This window comes from Parasteatoda tepidariorum, chromosome 9 (genome assembly GCF_043381705.1).
Source record: "Parasteatoda tepidariorum isolate YZ-2023 chromosome 9, CAS_Ptep_4.0, whole genome shotgun sequence".
NCBI classification, from domain to species: Eukaryota; Metazoa; Arthropoda; class Arachnida; order Araneae; family Theridiidae; genus Parasteatoda; species Parasteatoda tepidariorum.
Window position 1 is genome coordinate 49111874 of NC_092212.1, and position 8125 is coordinate 49119998.

Below are 8125 nucleotides of genomic sequence, written 5' to 3' on the forward strand. Positions count from 1 at the left end.
TTTGTTTAGAATGATACTCCATGAGAAGAGTGACGTTCTAAAAGAAAAGAATAGAGTGTGGACAAGGGGAATACTGCACAAGGAAGAGATAGTGCTTTTTTGAGGGGGGGGGGAGTTCTAAGGTACTGAAGTGGAAAACCCACACTGACCTTCAAAATTGACAAATTTCATTATTTTTGTTATTAATGTCTCTTAAAATAAAATTCAAACTTAGATTTTAATAATCATTTTTCTCAGTTAACATTGCAACTTAATATACTGTTGTTGTTTTTTTAAATTTCTATTCAACTTTTGGTTACTTTAAAATTAGTGTATGTTTTTCATCAGATTGTTTAGTAATATTATGTAAAGTTAATTCCTAACATCAGTTTTGGCTGGAAATAATTGTAAAGCTCATCATAAAAGTAAATATAACACATTTGCTGTTTTAATAACTTCAAAATGGTTAAGTTACATACCGTTTTCAATATGTTTTTCATAACATTTTTCAAAACTTAATTCATGATAAAAATAAAATATCAAATCATAATAATAGTAGAGGATGATAAAGAAATATTACAAGTAAATATTTATAAATGATAAAAAAATAAATAATTTATCAATATTTGTTAAGTAACCTTACCAATTTTCTGGCCATAGGAATGTGTTGATACATTTGAAAAATCATTTTGGACCCTTTGACTTATATGTTTCACCAAGAACTAATAAATAAAAAAATATATCGGTTTGAAAATCTTAAACATAATTGTATTTTTATTCTATAAAAATATTTATTGCAATGAATTTAAAAAAAATATATGTAAAGTTAAGCCTAATGAAAAAAAAAAAAGTGGAATGATTTAAGGTACTAAGATATTAGTATGACCAGTTTTTCCTTGAAATAGGACTTAATTTATCATGACATAGTTAAGAAAACTACTCTCATACATAACTCAACTTCATAGTATTAATTTTTTTAATATCTACTCTTATGAATGAAATGTTTTATTAATAGAAAAAAAAATTTTTTTTTGACTTAACTGAATATGTGATGCGTGTATAGTAACGAAATATAAAAACTTGTAATAATTTTTTCAATATTTTTCCAAAATTTCTTTATTTACTCTTCTTTTTTTTTAATATATGAAAAAAATTGCACATTTTAATTTCTGCACCTAATTTTACAATTCAATGAAATTATTAGAAAGGGAATACAGATAAGTTTCATAGATGTTAATCCTTAACAATCTGACAATGATTTTTTAAAAAAACACACCCAGGTTTGCAAAAATTGTCCAGTCCTAACTTTGGCGAGCCCCGTTAATTAAAACAATTTTATCAGTACTTACCAGGGCCGTAACTACGCCGGGGCCCCGACGGTCAAGGGGGCCCCATTTTCAAAATACAGTACTCTAATTATCCATATGTAGGAAAGAAATTGTGTTAAGATAGAGTTGCTGAAAATTTTCTTTTTTGTAATTACGTACCTACTATAACATAAAGGAAAGAGTTAAAAACGGTATAACAGCTTTTCGCGAATTATTTCCCTTTCTCATAAGAACTAACACGCTTTGCAGAGAAGGGGAAAGGCCATAGCTGCATGTAGTTGATTGTTAACACTTTCTGTACATTGCACTTCTGGTTTACATTGTTTCCTCTACTATCTAGCGTCAGACCCAGTGGCGTGCCAACCAGGGGGAGACAGAGGGCCCCTCTAAAATTTAAGTGATGGGGCAAACGATGCGTTTCTCCCCTCCTGAAATTTAGACACTCACAAAAATAAAGTAAAATCGGTAATTTAAAATAAAANATAGTGAGAAATTATGATACACGTTTTAGGTGTATTTACTTTTCATGGCAATAAATTTTTCAATTGTGGTTTTTGAATGGGATTGATAAATCTTCTGATGATTTTTTTCCATGTGTTTATTTTAAATTAAAACTTTTTTTATGTAACTTAGATTGTAATGCATAGCTGCCAACTCTACTGGATTTAGTCAATTTTCTGCAAATCAAGAATTAAATAAATCAAGAATTTAATTTTGGAAAGTCACCTAAAATGTAATTTTTTTATTTATGGAAAAATTTTAGATCATTTTATTATTTTTAATGTTTAGGTGAGAATTTAGAGCGGGTAAAATTGCTAAATAAAATGAGACTTAAGTTTATTATTTTTTTTTTAAAGAAAAATTGTGTTAGAACTGTGATAATATAATGAACAGAAAACATTTAAGTGGCTTTAAATTTGTATTTAATGTAATAGACTTTATTTATGTATATATAATATTTCCTTATCAGTTATTTTTAAAAAATATCCTTACACGTGTGAAATATTTTGCACAATGTTTGGCATTTTTCTCTTAAGTTAGCAGCTATGTATTTTTTTTATTCATTGAAAGATTGGAAATTTTAATTATTTATTTTATTGTCCAAAGAAATAGTGTTTGTTTTATTCTGAATCTAAAGTAAACTATGGCATCAATAAAGTCCTTAATTGATGTAATATATAAATTTCTTCGAGATAGTTTACTTAACTACTTAATATAATATTTCATTTTAATTTTTCAAATGGATTCATGTTTTCTAAAATCCGATGTGCTTGTATTGACGTTTAAGAAATATATATATTTTTTTGGTAATATCTTGAAAACAGAAGAATTTTCACAGTTTTCAATGTGCTTAAAGACATTACAATTCTTAAACATGAACATTTATAACTTGTAAATTGTAAAATAGTTTTCCTAATATTAGGTATTTTCTATGGTAACTTACGAAGATTTTGTTTCTCTGTAAAATAGTTGCTGTTAATAAGACAAAAATCTCGATTAATACGCTTTAATCAAGCCAATTTAATACTAAAAGTTGCACGTTTCTAACTTTAATAACCACATTTGTCAGCTTGTATGATTGAACATTTAAAGACAGTGCATTAATTTCTGTGTAATTTTTGAAAATAATCTTTTTGTGTTACTAATATTTTCTGGCGGCTGCTCATCGAAAATTTGAAAATCTTCTCTCTGTGCTTAAAGCTTGATTTATACAATTTTATTTATGTGTTACTTGCCTAATTTTAAAACTTTGACAAATTACTTCTGTTCATGCTTTTCCTTTTAGTATATAGTATTGAAATAAAAGCTGTAACTATAATTGTGGAAAGTTGTTTTTTTCCCCTTTAAAAAGGAAAGTATGTATAAATTAAATTCCAGTGCCTTTTTTTTTTTTTAAATCTATGTATTGGTGAAAATTAAAGTAATAAATGTGTGCCCATTTGAAATTATAACATTTTAAAAGAACAACAAAAAAATGAAGCTTATTGATAAATTGTTCATGCGCTACCCTATAATAATTGAAGAGACTCTTTCAGTTTTTGATTTTTTTTTTTTTTATGGGTTTATCCATACCTGCCAACTCTTCCGGATTTTCCGGAAGATTTTATTTTCATATTTAAAGTGGCAGCAATACTCAGGTCATTCCAATTAACTTTTTGAATTATAATGATAATTATAAATGAGTTTGACCACCACTACATATAAATAATTACAATAAATATATAAAAGCATAATAATCCTTGCGAAAGCAAATTTCAGCAGGATCAAAATATAAATATATTTTTCAGTCAGATTGTTTTTCGTTTATTGTTTTACAACCACTCTGAAAATCCATTCTCGGAAAGAGTGAAAGTTTGCAGGTATGGTTTATCTTATAACTTAAAGGTGTTCAAATCAAACGAGTTTTGGTACTTATCTATAAAATACCGAGGTTTGGAGAACCGGTAATAAATTACGAACAAAAAAAGTGTTTTTTAACACCCTATATCAGAAAATATAGCAATAAATGTTATAAAAAAATCCTTATATCTAAATGTGTACCCTAGGCCTAGGAACTGAAAGTGTCTCTTCAATTATTATGGGCTAGTTTATTTCAATTTTTAGTGAACAAATGGTTTTTCCAGTGTCTTTTGAATTTCAACTGTTTCATAAACACAATCTTCTAAGATTTGTGAAGTACTAATTACTAATTGATAGTTTTAACTGTTTAATGATCGGCATGCTGAACAATGTAAAATAAATTCCTTAGATATTTTTCTTGACATTCTTTAATTTTAAGCATTTGTATGAAAGTTAATGGAATTTTTAAGTATTTGCAATATATTTTGTATCAATTATATGTGAAAGATTTAAAAATGTGTATCTTTTCATGTTAGACTGTGTTAATAGCTAAACGATAGAAGTTTTTTTTGTAAATACTTTTCTTTAAAGCAGAGCATTGGTAACTGCAAAATATAATGAGAAAAAGAAACACCATTTGTAATATAATCTCCTTGTAAATAAAATTGTTTTAAAAATTTGTTCATTATTAATAATAAAACTATTAGTACATTACATTCAGACTAATCTGACGCCATTATAAAAAACAATTTGGATAAGCAACTTTTTTTTTTTATGGCTTACACTTCTCTACTATAATTGGAGAGCCTAGGTTACTGAGTGGATAGAGCATTCGCCTTCCAATGAGATGAACCGGGTTCAAATCCCAGGCATGACTGGTTGATACAAATTCTGCACCTGGCTTGCACCGACCACAGTGCTGACATAAAATATCCTCAGTGGTTGATGAATCGTGGGTTAGAGTCCCCTTGCAGGGTTCTCACGGTCCTTAAAAACTGCTTAACTTTTATTTTGGATAATAAGGGCCCTAAAAAGTACTTAATTTTTCAGTTCAATGTTTTAAAACAAAAGTCATTCTTTTATCACCTAGAATTAGACCATGCACCGAGAGTAAAGCATTTTAGAGAAACAAGAAAGTGTGTCCTTTAATTAATATATTGGTTTTTTCATTAATGTATTCTGCTTTTTGCCTAGAATGATACTCTATGAGAAGAGTGACATTCTGGAAGATTATAGTGTGGGCAAGGGGGATACTGCACATGGAAGAGATGTTGCTTTTTTTTGGGGGGGGGGGATAGTTTTAAGGTACTTAAGTAGGAGACCCACACTGACCTTCAAAATTGGCAGAATTCAAGAAATTCAGTTCTACTGGTAATGCATCTGCTCATAGGAACAAAGTAAAACCCTAAGAAAAGTAAAAAAAAAAAATTTGAACTAGAATCCATAACGAAAACTATTTTCAAAAATCTTAGAAGAATTAAGTAAATTTGTATAATATTTTAGTGTGTAATAAGTAACTGTAAATTTATAAAGAGCAGTACAATTTTTTAAAATTCATGATTGTACTAAAAATTAAACAGATATGTAATAAAATAGGGTTTGAAAAATCCCATCTCACCTAGGTTTTACATCGAAAACCTGAGATTTATTGGGTTTTTGGTGAAAACCTCAAGTTTTTTCAAAAATATTTTAAATTATTATTCCTGAGTAATAAATAAGAATGCGGTATTTGCTCCTAACAAGAAAGTTAAATATTTGGTAACTATTTATAACTTGTTTTGCTGCAATGTAAGTTTTAGATCGTTACGCTATTGTTTTTATTTCTTAAGGATAAGCAGATTATTACATAAAAATTTAAATCTACTCAGTTAAAAGATTCCAAACTTTTTGTTATTAATGTCTCTTAGAATAAAATTCAAACTTAGATTTTAATAATCATTTTTCTCACTTAACATTGCAACATAATATACTGTTGTTGTTTTTTTAAATTTCTATACAACTTTTGGTTGCTTTAAAATTCGTATATGTTTTTAGTAATATTATGTCAAGTTAATTCCTAATATCAGTTTTGGCTGGAAATAATTGTAAAGCTCGTCCTAAAAGTAAATATAACACATTTGCTGCCGTAATAATTTCAAAATGGTTAAGTTACATGCCGTTTTCAATTAGTTTTTCATAAAATTTTTCAACAGATTTTTTCAAAACTATTAATTCAGATAAAAATAAAATATCAAATCATAATAATAGTAGAGGACGATAAAGAAATATTACAAGTAAATATCTATAAATGATGAAAAAATAAATATTTTATCAATATTTGTTAATAAAGTAACATTACCAATTTTCTGGCCATGAAATGTGTTGATACCTTTGAAATATCATTTTGGACCCTTTTACTTATGTTTCACCGGAAACTAATAAAAAAGAATATTGGTTTGAAAATTATAAATCTTAAACACATTTGTATTTTTTTTCTATAAAAATTTTTATAAAAATATTTGTTGCAATGATTGAGAAAAAATATATGTTAAGTTAACCTAATGAGATAAAAAAAAGTGGAATGATTTAAGGTGCTTAGATATTAGTATGACCCGTTTTTCCTTGAAATAGGACTTAATTTAACATGGCATAGTTAAGAAAACTACTGTCATGCATAGCTCTAATTCAACTTCTTAGTATTAATTTTTTTAATATCTACGCTTATAAATGAAACATTTTGTTAATAGAAAGAAGAAAAAAAAATTTTTTTGGCTTAACTGAATATTTACCAAGATTAGCCCACAGCTGAATATGTGATGCATGTCTAGTAGCGAAATGTAAAAACTTGTCAATATTCTTTCTTTAATAATCTTTTCAATATTTTTCTCAAATTTCTTTACTCTTACTCTTTTTTTTTTTTTTTTTTTTTACTAGATGAAAAAAAATTGCACATTTTAATTTCTGCACCTAATTTTACAATGAAATGAAATGATTAAAAAGGAAATACAGATGAGTTTCATAGATGTCGTTAATCCTTAACAATCTGAAAATGTTTTTTTAAAAAAAAAACCAACTCGGGTTTGCAAAAATTGTCTAGTCCTACTTTGGCGAGTCCTGTTAATTAAAACAATTTTATTAGTACTTATATTGTATTAAAATTGTTTTTTATTGATTGATTTTTTTTAAGAAAGTTAAATAATTAGCACTGTCACTAGTGGTGTATATTTATTCGATGATAAACAATCATACTGTTTTTAAGGTCCTTAATTTTTCAAAAAAAGTGTTTAATTTTTGCTTTGCTAAAATAGTGGGAGCCCTGCCTTTCCGTCAGGCTAACCATGAGAGGTTTTCCTCTCCATGTAACGCAAATGTGGGTCAGTTCAATCAAAAAGTCTTCCATGAAGGCAAAATTTCCCCCAATACTTGATCCAGAAGTTCCCTTGTCTTCTGGATAGGGTTTACTTTTACAGGGCTACGGAGTTGAACATTGGTAGTTGTAAACCCAAAAATTGAGTCATCTGTTCAACCATGGTTATAAAATATAATTGAAGGGGACTTATCAGTTTTTACATTTTTGCAAATTTATAACTTTATGGGTGTTTAGATAGTCATCAGTTGGTATTTATCTACACAAAGCTCGAAATGCGTATTTATGAAAATGGATATAGCATTTAATTGTTTTTTTTTTTTCTTTTATGGTTGTTTTTTTTTAAGAATAAATTAATGAATCCAAATAAATTGGTTATGTTATATTCATTTGCATAAATCGCTTAGTCTTTCTTTTGAAAAAAAAAATTACCAACTATAAAAAATTCATTGTTATTTTTACGATGTTGCCGTGCTAGCTATAAATTTACATTAGGGATAGAAAATTTACATTGTAGTAATCGGAAATTTTAAAACTCACTTTTTCATTAAAGGTTCATAATATGAATACAACACCTAAAAAGCTACATCTGTAACATACCTAGCTAACCAGACTCCGAAATCTAGGAAAGTAAACATGTAATTGATTTCTTATTTAATTGTAAAATTTGGGTTGAAGACTGGAAAAACGTATTATCTGCTGTCCATTTCTGTGAATACACATTTTGAGCTGTACCCATTTTCGTCAACACCCATTCCAAACTGTCCAGGTTTAAAAATCCAGACGTAATGTGATTACTCGTACTTTTCTATAAAGTTGAGGATTCATCAATAAATTACTAACAAAATTAGTGCTTGAATGCCCTATGCCAGGAAATATGAAAAAAAATTCATTAGATACACAAGATACGAGCATTTAAGGTAGTCCTTTTATTCTGCGCTTACGCGGAAATGATTTGAAAACTTAATTTTTTGATTAATCATATTTGGTAACTTATGAAAAAAAGTTCAATATAAATATATTGAAAATTTAAAAAGTTTCTAGCCATTTTTTTTAAAAAAAAATTCTTTTTAAGGAAAGCTATGAATGATGAGAGATTTTCCACAAAATTCAATAACAAATGATAGTATCC